Source organism: Leucoraja erinacea, chromosome 23 (assembly GCF_028641065.1).
Source record: "Leucoraja erinacea ecotype New England chromosome 23, Leri_hhj_1, whole genome shotgun sequence".
Classification (NCBI taxonomy): Eukaryota; Metazoa; Chordata; class Chondrichthyes; order Rajiformes; family Rajidae; genus Leucoraja; species Leucoraja erinaceus.
In genome coordinates this window covers 2,174,321-2,197,500 of record NC_073399.1, presented here as the reverse complement: position 1 = coordinate 2,197,500, position 23,180 = coordinate 2,174,321, and the positions used below count along the sequence as shown (strand labels likewise).

Below are 23,180 nucleotides of genomic sequence, written 5' to 3'. Positions count from 1 at the left end.
CCCGGTGAGTTTCTTGTCTGTTTCACATGCTTTACTGCTTCACTACCTTATCTAAAGAAGATCTTCTATCCCTGCAAATAAGGAACTTTGACAGACAATTTTAATTTCAAGTGGAAGCCCAAAGCTCCAAGAAAGCCACAAAGATAATCAAATCTGTTTGCTCAGTGGCCAACAGCAGGGAACAATGTATTTGCTATCCACTGTTTTATCAAAGTAACATATTATCAGTGGAATAAATCATTGGCATGCAGCAGTTTTAACTTTGATCACTTATTTAAAGATCACAAAATAGTGCTAAATTAACTCAAGGCAGCATGGTGCAGTAAAAGTAACTATTTGAGTCAAGCAGTGACATGAAACTTGTGTTTCAGCATTAGTCATTTATTTAATATCAGCCATCTAAGATACTCATCCCACTGCCATGCTTCATCAATCAGTCAATCTTTCTTTTTCCTGATCAGCGCAATTAAATCCGTTCAAACAGTATATAGTACAAAACCATTGTTTTAAAAAAAAAAAAAGAAAAATACTGCAGGGAACCAGGCCCTTTGGCCCACCTAGTCAATGTTATCCCACTCACGCACCCAATCCCTACACCTTGGAGGAACATTAAATAGAATGTATAATCTACAAAGATAGACACAAAATGCTGGAGTAACTCAGAGGGACGGGCAGTATCTCTGGATAGAAAGTCCCTGTAATCTCTTCAGAAGGGTCTCAACCCAAAACATCGCCCATTGCCTCTCTCCAGAGATGCTGCCTGTCCTGCAGAGTTACTCCAGCATTTTATGTTTATCTTTGGTGTAAACCAGCATTTACAGTTCCTTCCTACGTTTAACCTACAAACCCGAACATCTTTAGGATGTGGGAGGAAACCAGGAACCCACAACATCACATGGAGAACGTGCAAACTCCACAAAGGCAGCACTGGAAATTAGGATGGGATCTGGTTCTCTGGCACTGTGGGGGTGTAAATGGACTGGGTGTCCATGATAAAGATGAGGTGATGGGGCCCTAGTGATTGAAAGTCCTGACCTGCTGAGTTACTCCGGCACTCTGTGTTCTGTGGTGTAAGTTGGAACTGTTCTCCTTCAGCTCCTTTTCATATCAATCGTTGATGCCTTATGGATTGTTTTCTTTCAATGAAGGCAGGTTGCAACTAAGTTGTATACATCTAAGACATGGAATTAAGAAAAGTTAAGGATTGTCCTGAAATTTCAAGGAAAGTTAAGAACTCTGTGTCTTAAGAATAGAGCAGCAACAGTTTAATATTGAAGTTGATTCTCTGCCTTCAGAATTTGTCAGTTCTCCGGTGCTCTGTAAGGATGTGTTCTCAGTCCCCTTCTTTACTCCTTGTACACCACCACTGTGCAGCCATGTGCAAATCTAATTCAATTTTCAAATTTGCACACAACACCACTATTGTGGGCCAGATATCAAACAATGATGGGATGGAGTATAGGAAGGAGTTCGAGAACCTTGTGTCCTGATGTCGAGCCAACAACCTTTCTCTCAATGTCAGCAAGACAGAGGAGATAGTGATTGACTTTACATGCCCCAGTTTGCATTGACGGAGTTGCTGAAGTAGAGGTGGTTTAAAGCTTCAAATTCCTCGAAGTCAATATCACCAACAACTTCTCCAGGATTATCCATTTAAACCAATGGCCAAGAAAGCACACCATTTGCTTAGAATGCTTAGGAAGTCTGGCATGTCCCCGACAATGCTCACCAACTTCTACAGATGCATCATAGGAAGCATTTTAGAAACATAGAAACATAGAATTAGGTGCAGGAGTAGGCCATTCGGCCCTTCGAGCCTGCACCGCCATTCAATATGATCATGGCTGATCATCCAACTCAGTATCCCGTACCTGCCTTCTCTCCATACCCCCTGATCCCCTTAGCCACAAGGGCCACATCTAACTCCCTCTTAAATATAGCCAATGAACTGGCCTCAACTACCCTCTGTGGCAGAGAGTTCCAGAGATTCACCACTCTCTGCGTGAAAAAAGTTCTTCTCATCTCGGTTTTAAAGGATTTCCCCTTTACCCTTAAGCTGTGACCCCTTGTCCTGGACTTCCCTAACATCGGGAACAATCTTCCTGCATCTAGCCTGTCCAACCCCTTAAGAATTTTGTAAGTTTCTATAAGATCCCCTCTCAATCTTCTAAATTCTAGAGAGTATAAACCAAGTCTATCCAGTCTTTCTTCATAAGACAGTCCTGACATCCCAGGAATCAGTCTGGTGAACCGTCTCTGCACTCCCTCTATGGCAATAATGTCCTTCCTCAGATTTGGAGACCAAAACTGTACGCAATACTCCAGGTGTGGTCTCACCAAGACCCTGTACAACTGCAGTAGAACCTCTCTGCTCCTATACTCAAATCCTTTTGCAATGAAAGCTAACATACCATTCGCTTTCTTTACTGCCTGCTGCACCTGCATGCCTACCTTCAATGACTGGTGTACCATGACACCCAGGTCTCGCTGCATCTCCCCCTTTCCCAATCGGCCACCATTTAGATAATAGTCTGCTTTCCTGTTTTTGCCACCAAAATGGATAACCTCACATTTATCCACATTATACTGCTATATACTACTATATTTTATTAGGTTTCATCACGGCTTGGTTTGGGAAAAGCTCCATCCCAAACCGCAAAAATTGCAGTGAATTGTGGCTGCAGCCCAGACCATCACGCCAACCAACCTCCCCTCCATTGACTCCATCTATACCTCACGCTGCCTGGGCAAGGCCAGTAGCGTAATCAAGGACGAGTCACATCCTGGCCACTCCCTCTTCTCCCCTCTCCCATCAGGAAAAAGGTATAGAAGTGTGAAAACGCTCCACCTCCAGATTCAGGGACAGTTTCTTCCCAGCTGTTATCTGGCAGCTGAATCATCCTACCACAAACAGGGAGCTGTCCTGAACGACTATCTACCTCTTTGGTGATCCTCGGACTATCCTTGACCGGACTTTGTTGGCTTTACCTCGCACTAAACGATATTCTCTTATCCTGTACTGTACACTGTAAATATCTTGATTGTAATCATGTATTGTCTTTCTGCTGGCAGGGTAGCACCCAACAAAACCTCAGTACCCCAACCATGGACTGTTTACCCTCCTATCATCCGGGAGGCGCTACAGGTCTCTCCGTTGCCGAACCAGCAGGTCGAGGAACAGCTTCTTCCCGGCGGCTGTCACTCTACTCAACAACGTACCTCGGTGACTGCCAATCACCACCCCCCCCCGGACACTTATTATTATTTATTCAAATCATTTGCTATGTCGCTCTTCCAGGGAGATGCTAAATGCATTTTGTTGTCTCTGTACTGTACACTCACAATGACAATTAAAATTGAATCTGAATACACCTGACAATAATAAACCTAACCTAATCTAACTTATCAAAAGGTTAAATTATTTCCTTTGATTTAACAGGCTCGCCATTTGCCCAGCATAGATAACATTAAATTCAGTATTTTTATTATAGTATAAAAAGGGAACAAATTCTCACATTCAATTCAAATTAATGGCCAGCCATTTTCCTCAAGAAATGGAATGAAACACCATCCACTATGTAACGATATGCATATTGGCCTCTTAAAGATATTAGAACTAGTGCTCTTTGAAGAATGAAAGGCAAAACACTTGATTTAATTCCAATGACATATGATGTTCAAAGGAACTGCTAATAATGGCCGCCAGTGAGTTATGAGTGTTTAACAAGGGATACCTGCACTGACAAACTATGAATGGCTCCCATTTATATCCAGGTTCTCATAAGTATGAAATTCAGACAACTTGCTGCTGCTATTTAATTTGAAATTCATTTTGTGATGGTAAGATTTGCAAGGTTAATTGGAGTAATTTTAATTTCCTCTGATTATGCTATTTAGTGCTGTAGGGAATATTATGTACAATATGTGAATGACGTTTAACTGCAGCTATTAAATGAGCACATCTTAATGTTACTGATTTTTGTGAAGTTTTATCAGCAATCCTTGTTTCAGCTCCTCATCATAAGTTTGTCCGACTCAGCCAGGGCTTTGAATAACCTACCATTGCCCACCGCTTGCATTTTTAATAATAGAACTGTTTACATTCTTTGGCTTCTGCTGTTTGGAATAGAGGCATCAGAGGGTCCTGTGGGATTTCTGCCTATCTTAGCTGCTTACTATTGGGATTTGGAATTATCTGTGGGTTGATTGCCATGGAAAAGCAGCTTGGGTCAGATCTCGCAATGTCACAGCTTTATAATCTTCGTCCCCACTGTAGATGAGGAAACAGCTGCAACACAAATGAAAAAGAAATAAGTCAAATTAAAGCACTGATTTTCAAGACTGATGACACAATCACAATGACGTCTGTCTGTATTAAGTTGCTGCTTTTTGTTGCATTGCTGTGACAGATTCAGTATTTAGGAATAACCCACATAGTGGTGCAGCGGTAGAGTTGCTGCCTCACAGCGCCAGAGACCCGGGTTCGATCCTGACTACGGATGCTGTCTTTATGGAGTATGCACGTTCTTCCTGTGACCACGTGGGTTTTCTCCGGGTGCTCCGGATTTCTCTGACATTCTAAAGACGTGTCGGTTTGGAGGTTAATTGGCTTTGGTAAAAATTGTCCCTAGGGTGTGGAATAGAACTGGTGTACGGTTAATTGTTGGTCGGCGTAGATTTGCACCAGTTCCAGAGACAAAGTCTAACGTCTGTAATGAGGTAGAGGTAGAGGTACCCGGGCTTATAGAACCATTCAGAAGACTGATAATGGAGAGGGAGAATTGTTCCTGAGTCTGGTGTTGCGTGCTTTCAAACTTCTGCACCTTCTGCTGGACAGGAGCAGGGAGAGGAAGGGAATATTGTTTCCAATATACACATAACAATCATTGTTAGCTGGTTGGTCGACAACTGAATTGTGTAACGCAAGTTATGAACCACATTTGGGGCGTTACATTTGGAGAGATTCACTGTGACACTGAAATATAGAAACCTTGCACTGACGTGATCCTGAATCACTGACGTGATCTCCGACCGGAAGGCATTGCAGAGGGTGGTGAAAATTGCCCAACGCATCACCGGTTCCTCGCTCCCCTCCATTGAGTCTGACCAAAGCAAGCGCTGTCTGCGGAGGGCGCTCAGCATCGCCAAGGACTGCTCTCACCCCAACCATGGACTGTTTACCCTCCTACCATCCGGGAGGCGCTACAGGTCTCTCCGTTGCCGAACCAGCAGGTTGAGGAACAGCTTCTTTCCGGCGTCTGTCACTCTACTCAACAACGTACCTCGGTGACTGCCAATCACCACCCCCTCCCCCGGACACTTATTATTATTTATTCAAATCGTTTGCTATGTCGCTCTTCAAGGGAGATGCTAAATGCATTTTGTTGTCTCTGTACTGTACTGAATCTGAATCTGAATCTAAAGGAAGTGATTTTATTTCCCTCGTAGCTTTTTGTGTGACAGCTGTTATACAAATACCCATCAGTTTGTCTCATTTCTGAATTAGAGGAGTTGCTAATTGCCAAGTTAAATGGGAACACAGTTACTCCGACGTAGAGGTCTCACTCCAAATCAAAACCCCACAGAAATACTACAATGCTAGGTGAGAGGGCAACTTTGCATTTCAATAGGTGCTACATCTGTTGCTGAGATTTTTTAATGTCCTTCGCAAATTAAATTGGACCATGCCTGCACAATTTGTAGCTGATGCAACCTTTAAAGAAATATTTTCTTTGACGAAATGTATAAACATTGGGGGGAAAATCATACAATTATCCTGACATTTAGGGTAAGTTTTGTGAAAATTAATCCAGGACGTTGTTAGGATTATTAGTACAAAATGTTAATAATTTGATGAAAGTGTGCCTTCCGTACAAGAATGGAAGCAGTTACAATAGACACCCAAATTTCATAGCTTTAAATATCCAAACTTTAACATCCAGGTTCAGTAACAGTTTCTTCCTGACAAGCATCAGGCAATTGAACACTACAAACTGCAACTAAACTCCGAACTACAAATACTCTGCCACAGAAGGCAGTGGAGGCCAATTCACTGGATGTTTTCAAGAGAGAGTTGGACCAGGTCCTAGGCTACCTACACTAGGCAACTCAAAGCACTGCAGAGGTACCACAGAATCCTCCGATTCACTAGCACAATAAGTGAACAATATCAGCATTTGTGCCCAGTCCAAAAACCCCAGCACTGAAGCCCTAAAGATGACTTCGATTTAGCTGTTAGGGGTAACGGAATCACTGGATATGGGGAATAAGCAGGAACGGGGTACTGATTTTTGATGATCAGCCATCATCATATTGAATGGCGGTGCTGGTTCGGAGGGCAGAATGACCTACTCCTGCACCTGTTTTCTATGTTTTTATGACCCGTCTGGGTTGCACTGGGAACTTCAAGGTTTCAAGGTCAGCTTATTGTCACATGTACCAATTAAGCTGGAGTGAAATGGGCTTCAGAATTCATTATGCTACCACCATCAGCAGTCGTATCATCAATGACGGCAAGTGAGCTAGGACCTTCAGCAGCCATAACACCCCCACCGCCGTGTGTCACAGATGAGGTTTGGATCTCCTCCAGACTTTGCTCTTGCCATCACTGACATAAGTTAATCTTCGTCTCATCTGTCCAAAAGATCTTTTTCCAGAACTGTTTTTTTAGTTTTTTAAGTATCTTAGCAAACTTTATTATAGAGAGAATTCTTCTGTCATCAGTCCCTTTGCGATTAGTAAGCTCACCAGTGCTCTCTTTCTTCTTAATGATGTTCCAAAGTTGATTTTTGTAAGCCCAAGGTTTGCCTGATGTCTCTTACAGTTTTATTCTTGTTTCTCAGTCTCTTAATGGCTTATTTGACTTTCATTGGCACAACATTGGTCCTCATGTTGATAAACAGCAATAAAAGTTTCCAAAGGTGATGGAAAGACTGGAGGAAAGACTAGGTACTGAGAGCTGTCTTATACCTGCATTAAGGAGGCATTTAAACACACCTGAGCAACCACAAACACCTGTAAAGCCTTGTGTCCCAAACATTATGGTGCCCTGAAATGGGGGGGACTATGTATAAACACAGCTGTAATTTCCACATGGTGAAACCAAAATGTATAAAAATACCTTTTAATAAAATTTGACAATGTGCACTTTAACCACATGTGATGTTTTTCTTTTACAAATCACAAATTGTAGAGTACCGAGGCAAATAAATAAATGATGGGTCTTTGTCCCAAATATGGAGGGCACTGTAGTTTTAGCTCTTCATTTAGCACTTAAAAACACTCCAGCTGAGGAGTAGCACTTTTTGAAACAGACTGGTACATCACATAACACATTTTGTGGCATTATTTTCATAGGCATATCATAAAGATGGTAAGTAAGTAAATTAGTTTATTGGCCAAGTATTCACATACAAGGAATTTGCCTTGGTGCTCCGCCCACAAGTAACAACATGACATACAGTGACAATTACGAATGACTCAGAAAACACTAAACATTAATAATAATAAAACATTAATGATAAAACACCGTTGATCAAGCATGTGAACCAACAAAATACCAGGAAATCAGGAAGATAGCCGTGTTTAAATGTGAACAATTGCCTTTTAGTTTCTGATTAAACCTTAACTAAATGAACCTTTCAAGCAGGCAGCTGCTGTTAGTTCATGTGTTAACTATTTTGTTAGTAGATTTAAAAAAGAGTAGTAAGTTCAAATGTTCCATTATCTATGCCAAAATAATTAATTATTGCTAAAGTACACACCGACGTCAAATCTAACCTTATCCATCTTCTTGAGTTGTTCCACCTGTGGTAAGTTTATGTTATTTAATTCCAATTAGCTGCAAGTCTTTCAGCTATGTTCTGCATCTGTGATGAGACCACTGTTATCTATACAAGTTCTTCAAATCTGACAAGGAGACCCAATAAGAAGTGTGATCATTGAAAGAAAAAAAATCATCAACATACAGATACAGGACGCAGGATCGAAAGATAGATCGGCAAGGTGAGAAAATAAAATGATTAAAAGAAACGATATTTGGAGCGTTATCTCTATCTACAAGATGAAAACGTGCAACGTATTTTGGCTATTTGAAGAGATTGGTTAAATCTGGGTTCAGTTTTTTACCAGGATTCTCAGCATGTCATGAATGCCTGGCTGACCCATAGTTTTCTCACTCCTGCCGATGTAAACCGGCCTCTTTCCAGACCCCTTTGTTCCAGCCAGATTAAGCTGCAAATCCACTGGCTTCCCTGTGTCTCCGTCAGCCCGAGTATTATGATCCCTCGGAAGGAACACCTGCCTTAGGCCCTCTGCCACTTTGCTCTCTCACTCCACGGAGCAGCCCAGCCAAGTAATGAAACTCATCAAAAGTATAACTGCCGCATTTGGGACTCCAGAGCCACAACCCCAGGGTTGTGAAGTGAATATCTTAACCTTTCCCAACGCTGTCATTTTCTGGTGTCATGAACTGGAAAGCCACCACAGGTTTTCTCTGCGTATTATTTTAATCATGTTTCAACCACCGTGCACAAACCCCCCCATGGTCACCATTCTACTACCCCACATGGTCCTTTCTCCCCCTTCCATCTTATTTTCTTCAAAGCTTTACTCAGTACATGTTGACACATCAGATTTTCAGATGACTCATGCAGCCATTTAGCCCGCATGATCAGCTTGGAAAAATGCGTCGGGTGAGGTTGCATTTTATTAAAATGACATTATTATTTTGCATTAAATATTAAACACCTAAACATTAAACATACATGTGACTAAACTAATAAACTAAGCTAAATTAGTCTTCAACACACTCAACACTGCCAACACATTTAAGCTTACTACAAACCCATTGGAAGTTCAGCTTGGACAGGGATGGGGGAGGAACAATGCATATGGTGGCCAACACACATCCAGAAAATAGTCGGTGAGTTTGAACAAGCAGCTCGAAGGATAAAGATCTAATCCTCTTTGTCCTTTGAGCTACTTTTTTTTTCATTTTTTAAGACAACAGGCAATATTTATTGTAAAGCCAACATCAGCTTCAGCTGTTAATTTTAGAATGTGTTCATAAATTAAAAATGAGCAATGTGCTAACTAATTCTAATTTAAGTGAATGCCTCATGTTTATTACAGAAGCTTCGAGTATATAAGTAGCTTTTAGCATGAAATAATTATGCACCTGCCTGATTCCCTTTGCTGTTGGCAGGATTTCCTTGTAGTGCCGTTGAAGTCGTTTGTTTTCACATCCTTCTTTTCAAACAGCTCCGGAATATTTAGTGTCTTGTAACATTTGAAATTCACCGACCTTTCAAATGTCATATTTAAAGCATCAATCTGTTCTCTCTTTCCAAGGATAGTCACCCCTCGTGTTTTGCTGGATGTGCAACTTACTTTCTCTCTCAATATTTCAAAGCGGTTTTTGCTCATTATTGGTGAGCGCTAATTCATAGTTTCCACTGCTCATTTACATTAATGGTAATGATTTACATCCTGGGCATGTTTTGGAAGTCCAAACTTCATTGAATCGTACTTGAAGCCATTCAGCCCACCTTGTCCTTCACAAGAGGAACTATTACGATCAATCCCATTTTCCAGGCCTTGGTTTGTTGCATTTTAAGGCACAGCAAATCACTTCTATTTTGCTTAGACTTTTAGAGATACAGAGTGGAAACAGGCCCTTCGGCCCACCAAGCCCGCTCTGACCCGCTACTCTAGCACTATTCAACACACTAGGGACAATTTTACAACTTACGGAAGTTGATTAACCCCAAGACCTGTGCATCATTGCCATTTGTGGGGGGAAACCGGAGCACCCGGAGAAAACCCACAAGGTCACAGGAGATCGTCCAAACTCTATACAGACAGCATCAGTAGTTAGGTTTGAACCTGGCTCTGCTGCGTTAAGGCAGCAACTCTACAGCTGCACCACTGTGCCACTGTTCTCCCGAGATGCTGCCTGACCCACTGAGTTACTCCAGCACTTTGTGTTTTACATTGTTAACCAGCATCTCAGCAGGTCGTCTCTGGAGATCATGGATTGGGGACATTTCGGGATTCTTCCTCAGACTGAAGAAGGGTTCGGACCTGAAACGCTGCCTTCCCAAGGTTTTTGTGGGAATGGATTACAGAGTTTTTCTGGTTAAAGGGTTCGGATAATAATAATACAACACAGTAGGCCAGGTTGTGCTAATGGGGAGAGAACTATGAGAGGCCTACAGATGGGGTAGGTTGTCAGAGTCTTTCCCTGGAGCGTGACTATCTAAAACTGGAGAACATTGGGTTAAGGAGTGATGGGAAAGAGTTAAAGGAGATCTGAGGGACAATTTCCTCACACAAATGGTGATGGTCTCATGGGATGAACTACCAGAGGAAGTTGTAGAGGCAGATACAATTACAACCTTTAAAAGGTATTTGGACAGGTACTTCGATAATAAAGGAGTAGAGGGATATGGGCATAATGTGTATAAATGGGATCAGCGTAGGTATGAAGTTTGGTTGACATGGATGAATTGGGCCAGAGCACCTGATGTTCTGTGATATAACACTATGACTTCAATTTTCCAATTCCATGTAATATCCTCCTCCACCATCACCCCCCCCCCCTCTCTTTCCACTGCTCCCATTCCCCACCCAGTGTGCCCATGTTTCTACCATTATCTCCCAATTCCCCCAGACCCCCTCTCCTTTCACCTCCTCGACAATCCCATACATTCTCCCCTCATCTTTGCCCTCCCTCATCCTTTCCCGCCCACATCCCTCACTTCAGCTTTACATTTTGCTCCTCTTCTCTCCTTATCTGCCACACTTTTGTTCTCCTTTTCACTTCTAACCTTCGTCACTTACTCCAAGCATCTGCCGGTGAAATCCTCCTCGCCTGTATCCACATATCACTAGCCAGGCTTTACCCCACTCCCACCTCTCTTTTGTAGCTTTCTCCCTTCTACTCCACCAGTCTGAAGAAGGCTCCTGATCTGAAATGTAGCCTGACCATTCCCTCCACAAATGCTGCCTTTCCCACTCAGTTCCTTCCAGCACTATGTGAGTTGTTCTGTGACTCAAAGACTCTGTCATCTAAGCTCACCAATGCATGACCCACAGCAGTAATGGCAAGTTCTGTGACATCTCCCAGATATTACTCTCAACTCAACCAATTGACTGGAGAACTAGTAAGGGTGCCAGGGTTTGTAGGGAGAAGGCAGGAGAATGGGGTTGAGAGGGAAAGACAGACCAGCCATGATTGAATGGTGGAGTAGACTTGATGGGCCGAATGGCCTAATTCTGCATCTAGAACTTTTCAACTTCTGCTCACACTCCAAATATAACCCAGGCCTCACCCTTTCACACATATCTGCTTTTCCTGTCCACGTACCTTCTCTGAAATTACAATATAACCCGTTTTCTATCTTTCCTAGTTCTGACAAAGTATCTCAGAACAGAATCATTAAATCTATTTCTCCATCCACATCCTCCACCTGACCCACATTCCATGCATTTTCTCTTGCTATCCCATGTTTGCATGTAACAAAACCTCAGTCCTATTGTTTTGGCATTTAGGTTAAAAAATGGTGGTGCTATTGTGATGCCAATCAGAAAATATATTTGTCTTGAGGATGTTTTTCCCCATGCAAGATGTACAGCAGGATCTTGGGGTCCAAAGCCATAACTCCCTGAAAGTGGCAACACAAGTAGATAGAGTGGGAACAAGGCATATGGTAGCTTACTTTAGTCGGTAGGGGGACATGATGTGGCTTTATAGGACTTTGGTTAGGTTACATTTAGAGTCTCGTGTGCAGTTCTGGTCACCCTGATACAGGAAGGATACAGATACAGGAACCACAAATAGCCAAGGTTAAATCTCATACCTTTATCATGTCAACTAGTACAGTTTAATTCTTGAATCCAATCTGAAACTTACTTTAATGCAAGCTAATAGAAGAGCCCCATGTAAAAAGAACTGCTGAAGAAAGCCACAAAATGCTGGAATAACTCAGCGGGACAGGCAGCATCTTTGGAGAGAAGGAATGGTCTCGACCCGAAACGTCACCCAGTACTTCTCTCCCGAGATGCTGAGGTATCCCAGCATTTTGAGTCCATCTTACACCCTGCGTATATTCCTGTTGCCTGAATGCTATGCCGCTGAACTACAACAAAACCATTTTCTTGAATGTGAAGTTAATTTTCCATTTTTAAGGAAAGCTCAAACTGCACAAAATGCTAAGATTTTTGAAACCAATACTATTTATAAAATCAATACCATCAGAGAGGTGACTATTTAACATAAGGGAGTAACATAATTCACAACATTGCCTCTGCTGCCTGTTATTGTCCCTGAGCTCAGTTTAGATTAGAAATACAGTGTGGAAACAGGCCCTTCGGCCCAACGTGTACATCCCAACAAACGATCACCCGTACACTAGTTCTATCCTAGACACCAGCAACAATTCACTGAAGCCAATTAACCTACAAACCCGCACGTCTTTGGAATGTGGAAAAAAACTGGCGAATCCAGTTGAAACCCGAGCGGTCAGCACCCGTGGTAAGGATTGAAGCCGGGTCTCTGGCGCTGTAACACAGCAGCTCTACCACTGCCCCATTGTGCTGCCCGGTTGAAGTCCATTGAAAACTGAGTAACACATATTGAATGGGGCTGATGCACTGTGGAAGTGGATCTGATGCACAGAAGTGGCCGTTCTGTCAGTTGTGCTGTCAAGGCATCTTGGAAACAAGTTTAAAGGAGATGTACGGGCAAGTTGATTTGCACACAGTGTGGTGGATGCCCAGGGATGGTGGTGGAGACGGATATGGTAGTTGCATTTACGAGGCTTTAGAGCAATGGATGTACAGGGAATGGATGGATTTGGATCATGTACAGGCAGATGAGATGTGTTTATCTTGTATTCATGTTTACCACAGATATTGTGGCTAAAGGTCCTATTCCTGTGTTGTATTGTTCTATGTTCTATGTACTATGTTCTATGTTCTGTGTACTGTACTGTGTTCTACGTTATATGTTGTATGTTATATGTTCTATGTTCAATGTACTGTACTATGTACTATGTTCTATGTTGTATGTTATATGTTCTATGTTCTATGTACTGTACTATGTTCTATGTTATATGTTGTATGTTATATGTTATATGTACTGTACTATGTTATATGTTATATGTTCTATGTACTGTACTATGTTATATGTTCTATGTTCAATGTTCTATGTTCTGTGTACTGTACTGTGTTCTACGTTATATGTTGTATGTTATATGTTCTATGTTCAATGTACTGTACTATGTACTATGTTCTATGTTATATGTTCTATGTACTGTACTATGTTCTATGTTATATGTTGTATGTTATATGTTCTATGTTCTGTACTGTGTTCTATGTTGTTCTATGTTGTATGTTCTATGTTCAATGCTCTATGTTCTGTGTACTGTACTATGTTCTATGTACTATGTTTAAGGATAAGGATAAGAGTGAAGTCTTTTAGGACCAAGATGAGAAAATCATTTTTTACAGAGAGTGGTGAATCTGTGGAACTCTCTGCCACAGAAGGTAGTTGAGGCCACAGTTCATTGGCTATATTTAAGAGAGAGTTAGATGTGGCCCTTGTGGCTAAAGGGATCAGGGGGTATGGAGAGAAGGCAGGGATGGGATACTGAGTTGGATGATCAGCCATGATCATATTGAATGGTGGTGCAGGCTCGAAGGGCCGAATGGCCTACTCCTGCACCTATTTTCTATGTTTTTCTATGTTCTGTTTCCTCCGGTCTACTCCCCTGTTCCTTTCCCCCATCATTTGTTTTTCCCCTTTCCCATCAAATACCTCTCTATTTTGTTTCATATTTTCTGCTTCCCTCACTGTCTTTGTTAGATCCTTTCACGGCTGAACAACAAAACAGCTGTCCCGTCCCATTCGTCCTTTTGGTGAATTTACTCCGATTAGCTCGGTAATCAATGAAGATATCATTTCCCTGATTCACCTTCGCCAAATGTTCCCAAATTTGAATGTTTACCACCTAGGAAGAAAGCAGCAGGGGCTACATTAGAACATGTTTTTTAGTGATATACGAAAAGGATTTGAGAAGAAATATAAATTGTTGTGACTTTCACAGCGTAGTCGATTATTTACATGGAGGCTATCGTGCGGCAATGCTAATTTCTTGACAGCTGCTTTAATATCATTTATAATTTTCTGAACCTTCATGTCTCATCTTATTAGCTGACCTGCAGTAACGTAATCTGGTATTTGTTCTATTAGCTGCGTGGCACACCTTGTTTGTACATGCAAATCTACTCCTCCAGTGAAAAGAAATCATGGACTTCTTTTGTAAAAGCAACAAACAATGATTAATGTGTTGGTTTTAATTAACATGCAGTGACAGATTAATGGTGCACTTGGTGTGTCTTCCCTCCCTGTGGGATGTGAGCACTGATAGGACAGGTGGTGAGAAGGGACACACAATTCAATTTTCTTCCCATTTGCATGCATATGACAACCATCTGTGCTAATAACGGCATCACATCTCTATCAGGTACAGCAGCATTAACAAAGCTCAGTCTCAGTCCAGTTATTTCACAGAAATGGTCAACATTTGCAACCCAGCATACCAAAATATGTTTTGTTTTTTCTCAATTACTCTGTCCTTTCTGCAGGAGAACAAAGCAAATGCTTTGCCAAACAGGAAAGCTTACCTTTCAATTACAAAACATTAATGTGTCATTGCATTGGTTGTCATTCATTCCCAATAATAACTTCTTGTGAGCAAAATGTCTTTTTATTCAATGACCCACTGTCAGTTCAAGCATCCTAAATCTGAAAGCTGGTTTTCAATGTCATATAGCTTAGCTTAGTTTAGTTTGTTATAGGCACATGTACCCAGGTACAGTGACACGCTTTTTTTGCACGCTGTCCAGTTAAATAAAGACCTATGTGTTAAACCCTCGCAGTAACGAACGACGGTGGGGTGGATGGTGTCTGTTATTGCCGATTGTCTGCTATAACCGAATGAGGGGGTTAAGGTTTAACCCAAGGCTGTGAGGGAAGAAACACATTGTTTGGAGGGTTTAAACAAGTGGGCATTCACAGGCGGAGGAGCCACGGAGCCCCTGGCTCCACATGCCGTGCGTCGGGGACGGGCCTGGTTCTCACGCCGCCTTCGTACTGCTCGCTCTCTCCGCTCCTGCAACTGGAAGCTCCAGCTACATGACACCAGCTCACAGGGTAACTGGCGGAGGTGGAGGATGGTGCAACGGGAGCCTCGTTCCGCTATACCAGAAATCTGCCTTATGGCCCTGACCTGGGCCTCCTCCATTGATAGAGTGAGGCCAAATGCAAATTGGAGGAACTGAACCTCATATTTTGCTTTAGCAGTTTATAACTCAGCGGTATGAATATTGATTTCTATACAGTAACTTCAAGTAACCCTAACATCCACTCGTTCTCTGTCCCTACCGATGGTACGATGTTCGATATTACGGCATCTAGTGTTACCTCAATATCGTTTTAATTTGGATAAACAATTGATTTATGAAATTTCATTCCATCAATCCCATTCTATTCAATGCCATTGTATAGAATTTGTTATTTAAGCATTATTTAAAGCAACATTGCAGCATTAAAATACTTTATTAAATATGGGTCTTTTGCTCAAAAGTTTGTAATTACATTTCTAAAGGTGATGTTAATAACTGATCATAATAGGAATATTCTGCAGATTGAAAGATTATCAAAATTGTCAAGCAAGCTAAACATTTTCACTTTGGGAAAGTAATCTTGGCAAGCCGAAATGCATCCAGTTTCGATTCACCTTTATCATCGTTGGAATTAAAAATATGTGCAAAAACACATAGTATTTCTTAACAACTAAACCAGAGTTTAATGAAACAATCTGAAAGGTGTAAGAAGGAACTGCATATGCTCGTTTAAACTGAAGCTGGACACAAAAAGCTGGAGTAACTCAGCGGGACAGGCAGCATCTCTGAAGAGAACGAATGGGTGACGTTTCGGGTCAAGACCCTTCTTCAGTCAAAAATGGTCATTTTGGGGGGTTAATTTTTGACCTAAATATTAATAATTTAATCTATAAGGAAAATTGCTGTATAACCATGGGTATTAGTTGAAACACTCACCATGTATGTAGAGCTGATACTGAAGTGTGGGATGGAACTCTATTATGGATGTGATATGGTTCCACAAATATTAATTCTCAGCTTTACTTAATAGCCCTAATAATAGAAACATTCATTGGAACACAATGTCACCAAATGAAATTACATAGCTGAGATGTCTTTTTCTGAAAGACTAACTGAGCTTAATTGAAATATGGCCCCAGTTTCCCTGCCATCTGTCTCTTGTCAGCAAGAGTTTCCAAAATATGTTTTTTTTCTTGGTCCTGATGTAGGTACCTTCGTGCAGCAATGATGCAGGATCTTGTTTTGCTTTGCTTGGTGGCTTTATTGTTACCTCGGTTCATTTATCTTGAAGGGGAACGTGAGCAGCCCCAGGGAACTCCCTCTGCGCAGAAAATTGCATGGTGTAATACAAACTACATCTCCAAATCATTCCTAAGTTACCTTTTTTTCTCTGTTGTTGCTGGGGGCCATAATTCAGCAGTTTTGTTGCTGGGGTAGTCACCTGTCCAAATTTTAAAAAAAATCAAAGTGAAGTCAAGCACAGGATGGAGTAATAGCTGTGAGTGTGACAGTAACAGATGTGTAGAGGTATTGGACAAAGAACCTCAGCATCAACATCTTGCCACTGGCCTGATCGCTACATGTTCACCAGAATGGAGTAGCAATTTTCCAATTCACAAGAGGCACAAATGCTGGGGCAACCCGGTAAGTTTGAGCCTCATGAACTCGTGGATCAATCACGCAGTCCATATCCCTCTAAATCTGTCCTATCCATGTACCTGTCTAAATGTTTCATAAAGTTTGCAATAGCACCTGCCTCAGCTACCTCAGGAAGCTCGTTCCATACACCCACCACCCTTTGTATAAAAAAGTTACCCATCAGTTTCCTATTAAATCTTTCCCCCCTCACCTTAAACCTGTCCTCTGGGCAAGAGACTTTATCCGTTCCATGATTTTGTACACGTCTATAAGATCACCCCTCATCCTCTTGCGCTCCAAGGTATAGAGTCCTAGCCTCATCAAACTCTCCTTATAGTTCAGGCCCTGAACCCCTGGCAACATGCTCATAAAACCTTTCTGGACTTCTCAAATCTTCCCAATAGATCTGGAAAAAACGCTTGTATTAGTAATAATAATAGTTAACTTTCAACGATCCATCAGGTATATTAATGTCCTTCTGGGGAAATTAATATACCGCCCCCACGTGTAAGAAGGAACTGCAGATGCTGGTTTAAACCAAAGTTTAAATTGTTCTTACTTTGTCTGGTCGATATATGATTCATGTTACAGTTGTGTAAATCTTCTCTGCGCCCTTTCCAACTTGACAAGATCTTTCCCATAACATGGTGCCCAGAACTGAACACAATATTATAAATGCGGCCTCACCAGAGGCAGATTTACGAGGATATTGCCAGGGCTAGAGGTTCAGAGCTATAGGGAGAGGTTGAGTAGGTTGGGACTCTATTCCTTGGAGTGCAGGAGGAAGAGGGGTGATCTTATAGAGGTGTATAAATCATGAGAGGAATAGATTGGGTCGATGCACAGAGCCTCTTGCCCAGAGTAAGTGAATCGAGGACCAGAGGACATGGGTTTAACGTGAGGGGAAAAGATTTTATAGGAATCTGAGGGATAACTTTTTTACATGAACGGTGTGGGTGTATGGAACAACCTGCCAGGGGAGGTAGTTGAGGCTGGGACTATCCCAACAAACCAAACATTTTCAGTTTTAATATCTTCCCGGCTTTGTGACAGTTAGGGATGAAGAATAAATGTTGATTTTTTTTTTTAAGTGAAGTCCACTTCCTGTGAAAGAATAAATGACAAAAAATGCCCTTCTATGTAATCCCACAATTAATGAGCTGAAATACATTATTGATCTTCGTTAACAAGCTGAGTGCATTGCTGGTGGAGCCTACATTTACGGCTCATTCCTACTTGGTGGTGGTGAGGCAACTGCATAAACTGGCTGGCCCCAATGGTACTCAGATATTGACGTTGGGTAGGGAAATCAGACCTTTCATCCAGTGATATATTTCTCTCATTCCACACCAGTAAGTTTAATGGAGATACAGTAACTACCTAAAGTACCATAAGTGGATGACTTAACGAACTGATCTAAGATATATTACCTGGTCATTGTTGTATTGTCTATTGCAGACTGCTATACTATATACTGCTGCATCGCATCAAGGCATTTTATTGTCTCTAAAACAACTTGGACAATCTAGAGTACATGGAACATGCCCTGCAAATGCTAGTTCATTCATTCTTGTTTAATACTTGAGACTTCAAATTATTAAGTATTGAACCATGCAGTTGAATGCTTTTGATTTCTACCCTCGCTTGCACTAACCTTCCACTTTGCCAGTTGTTCCTCTGGCAGCTAAGCACAGAGCACTACAGAGCCCTCTAATCTACTGCCAACATGCATCACATGAATGCATTGATTAATCTTCTTGGCTGCCAGCAATGACTAAATGTGCAAAGATAATTTGGCAACACCCTGGACTTCTGCTTCGAAGAGTATAAATATGCACTCCAATTATTCATTGGAAACCAGCGTCAGATTTTTGTAGAAATTATTTCAGAAAACATCCATTGTTGCTCCTATATTTAGAACATACAGCCATGCAAAATAATCAGTCGAGACCAGCTCTTAGCTTGCAGCTGGTTTATTTCATGCACTCCATGCCAGGGATAAAGGAGGAACACACTCTGACGGCTAAAAGTGAAAGGGAGAAGGATTGGAGACAACTTTTAAGAAGCCAGAGATACACGGCTGTGAAGCTCGGCGGACATTAACATTACCGGTCGGTTATCCTCCGTTCTGAAAGCTACTGCTTACCTTTTTTTTCCCCAATGAGCCAATGAAATTCACCAGTCAGCACCGGCTACAACCTAAGGGAACCTAAGAGAACCTTTGACCTCCAGGAAACCCACCATCGGCACGAGAATTCCCGCTACTCTCCATGGCGGCTTCATTCTACTCGCCGCTAATTTCTCAACAATTTTGCGGTGACCATAATGAGGCCGCGACTAGTTCTCAGAATGTGGGAACTCCTCACGGCCATGAAGGCGACTCCCCGGCAACCACCCGCGAACATGTAGCGACTGCATTGTCTCCTGCAGTCGCCTGAAAAGTCGCTTAAGTGGGACAGCCCATTAAACATGTTCCATCTTAGAAACATAGAAACATAGAAATTAGGTGCAGGAGTAGGCCATTCGGCCCTTCGAGCCTGCACTGCCATTTAATATGATCATGGCTGATCATCCAACTCAGTATCCCGTACCTGCCTTTTCTCCATACCCTCTGATCCCCTTGGCCACAAGGGCCACATCTAACTCCCTCTTAAATATAGCCAATGAACTGGCCTCAACTACCCTCTGTGGCAGAGAGTTCCAGAGATTCACCACTCTCTGTGTGAAAAAAGTTCTCCTCATCTCGGTTTTAAAGGATTTCCCCCTTATCCTTAAGCTGTGACCCCTTGTCCTGGACTTCCCCTTTTAGCTTCATATCTCCATTGTTGCTCTGCACAATTATTACTCCATTAGCACCGATTCAAGGCTGTGATCTCATTGGCCTTGTTTCCCCTTGTGTTGTACTTGAAGCCTCCCTAATGTGAGTCATCATGAAGATCCATGAATCTTCTGTGTAGTATTGACCATCTTCCTTCCATCTCAAATCCTTTTACATGCCAATATTATTTTCAAAGATGGCCCTATGCACTCTCCTTGCAGCTGCTCTTCATCTTACGAACTAAATTTGCAAAACATACTTGGCGAATAAAGTGTGATTCTGATTCTGATTCTGATTCTGATTCTGATAACTAGATGACTTTTGGGCCAAAGCAATCAATTCAAAATCCATATCTTAGTCTTGAAATCGTTTTACAACCTGATATCACAATTCCCACATGCAATTTCTCCAATTCATAAGCGATAGGAGCAGAATTAGACCATTCAGCCCATCAAGTCTATTCCGCTATTCAATCATTGCTGATCTATCTTTCCCTCTTAACCCCATAACCCCTGCCTTCTCCCGATAACCCCTGACACCCAATTCCATCTTTCCTTATGTTCCTATAATTTTCATCGCATTATTATATTGCATGTTCTGTGAAGCTTCGTCCCTGACTCATATTAATGTTTCCATCTCCATCATTGTAGTCTAGAGAAGGCCTGTCTGTTTCTTTAAGCTTTCAATCACCCTAACTACGAGGCTTTGTCCCACGCCCATGTCGTTCCTGCTTTCTCTCCCTACTACGATCAGTCGGAAGAAGGTCCTGACCTAAAATGTTGCCTATCCATGTCCTCCAGCGTTACTGCCTGACCCATTGAGTTATTCCAGCACTTTGTGTGTTTTTTATTTGGTAAACCTGCATCTGCAGTTCCTTGTGTTGCCAACTAATCTCTTGTCTGGTTTGCTGCCACTTTTCCTTACAAATATTTGAGAAGTATTAAAGACAGCCTTTACTTTGTAAACTCAAGACCTTGTATCCCAAATAAACACCATAGCCAGAAGAGAAAATCAGAGGTAGTTACAAGGAACTGCAGATGCTGGTTTACTGCTGGTTTACTCTCTGGAGAAAATGTATAGATGATGTTTTGGGTTGATTGATTCAGGCTGATTGTAAGGGGGTGAGATGAGGGAGGGAAATTCATTAAGTTCCTCTGTCCCAGCAGAGAATCTGCAAGGAAGCATTACAATTTTGGTAGGTTTACCACATTGAATCTCACAGCAAAATCCCACATGCTGCTAGGATAAATTAAGATGGGCTGAATGGTCTTGAATATCTTTGAACAGCCTGCAAATAATATTGTAGATCAATGCTGTACTTTTTCATTATATTAGTAACTGTAAATAGTTTTATAGTTGACTAGCTATGTGTTTACGCCTTACAATATTCACTATCTGTAGTATAGAGTGCTGCTAGAATAACTCAGTACAATAATTCACATTGGAAAATGCTTCTTGAGTAGTTGACATACTAGCATTTAATTACAAAGCTGTACTAAATTTGTGAACAGAATGGCAGATTACCTCTGCATTCGCTGTTCTTGTATAACTCAGAAGTCTGCTCACGTGGTCCTCATTATCTTCAGTGTATACCATTAGGTCTTCTCACCTGTCAATGTAAGTGGAACCTGTAATGAGAAATAACTCGCAGTCGAAACACGTTATAAAGATCTATCTTATCAAAGCTACCAGAAACCTCTAAACATCCTTAAGGCATTAATCTATTGTTTTAACTCCAGTGCTGCGATATAATTTGAAAGGCTAAATGTAATTATTGTATTTGGTTCATTTCAGCTATCCACTATCCTCTACTGACCAACCAGAAAGGTCAGAGGAAGATCACTGTTACCTTTGGAGGGTTGAAATCATCCAGCAAAATAAAGTGGGAGCTCACGACAGTCCCACCACCAATTTTCCAGCCCCCTTGGTTCCAGAGCCTTTATGGATGATCCATTTTGCCGGAAAATCGGTGGTGGACCTTTCCAGAATTAATCTGAAGTGCACGAGATTCAAGGTTGGTTTTAAAATGTGATTTGAGACAGAGGTGGGGAATTGCAAAGATATAATTCACGTTCCCAATGTGAGGCCCGTAATGACAAATGAATACCTAATACATGTCAAAAGGAGACGTGAAGCAGATGTTGAGATGCAAGTGGGCCAGTGGTGGGTGTAATTAATCGTGCAAAGACACATGATCCAAGGAAAGCATCTGACAGGAACAAAGTGATGGCCATATATGGGTCTTTGCACAACCTTTAAAATGCAAAGTGATATTTGAAATAAGGTGTTAAGTTTCCCTCTTGGAATCACTGATTAAATAAATGAGATGCAGTAGAGGTGAAACAAGTGTCCAATGGGACTTTGCTACTGCCTTTTTCAACTTCTGGAAAGGATTAGTGCTAATATCTTAATAGAATCGTTGGTTGCTCTGCATTAGATAAAGCTTTCAGTATTGAATACAATCGGAAGCTGTGACAACATCAGGTGTAGGAGATGCAAGAAACAACGGTGGTGCAAAAAGAGATAATTCTAATGCTCCCATGTCTATATAGTTCAAAGCTCATTTAGAGGTTGGAATATTCAATAGCCTGATGGTTGTCGGGGAAAAAACTGTTCCTGTACCTGGACGTTACAGTTTTTAGGCTCCTGACCTTCTGCCTGATGGCAGGAGTGACATGAGAGTGGGGCCAGGGTGGTGTGCGTCTCTGATGATGCCGGCTGCCTATTTGAGGCAGCGACTACTGTAGATCCCTTCGATGGTGTGAACCTGGTCTCAGTCAGGCCCTTCGATGAACCACTGCCATTCCTCAAATGAGATGTTAATAGCGGGTTCCGATATGCTTTTTATCATGGTTGAAGTCGACATTAAAGAATCCCGTGACACATCCAAGGCAGACACATCCACATCCATCTTTGGCCCTCTGGTTAATATATCAGCCCATGTCGCAACAGCAAAACAAGATGCTAGTTAATGGTGCAGAATAACATAACAACAAAGTCCACACTTCAAAATAATTTATGTCCGACTGTTGGGGATATTTGTGAAATTCAATCAAATTTAAGGCAAATATTAGTTTTCCTTTGATCGCGTTCCTATTCCAGAATACTGAGTTTGAGAATCCTGCAGATATATTGCTTACAATATATATTAAAACCAACAAATATTTTTGTTTACGTTTGGTTCATTTTAACTGGAGGATTAAAAGTGTACCAGTGGAACTTTGAGAAGGAAGAGTGGGGGAGGGGAATAGAGACCCCCTCACTCATTACTTCTTCACCGCATGAGTGTGGCAAATAATATTTCTCATTTGTCAGAGCTGGCAGGTATCCAATTAGTTTATTTTACACTTCCCTCTCTTTCTGATTTCTTTCCTCCCGGTGATTTATGGAACACGCTGATGTCACATGACTCTATCTCCTCTTTGTTTCAAGGTTCAATCTACAAACTCATTTGATGGTTGTGAGAGGAAGTATTTTTTTTAATCAAAAAACATAATGTTATTCTAAAAGGATGCAGTACCAGCCACTTTATCTC

The 23,180-nt window shown here is 41.6% G+C and overlaps 1 long non-coding RNA gene across 2 annotated transcripts in view; it reads right to left on the bottom strand.

Annotated features, from left to right (window-relative positions):
* LOC129708104 (uncharacterized) overlaps nucleotides 1-23,180 on the bottom strand; it is a 130,338-nt gene that overhangs the window by 13,050 nt on the left and 94,108 nt on the right. For both annotated transcript variants that reach the window (XR_008725284.1, XR_008725285.1), the window contains 2 exons: nucleotides 21,170-21,254; nucleotides 16,570-16,630 (listed from right to left, as the gene is read on the bottom strand). This is a non-coding gene — a long non-coding RNA (uncharacterized LOC129708104). The remainder of the gene's footprint in view (nucleotides 1-16,569; nucleotides 16,631-21,169; nucleotides 21,255-23,180) is intronic.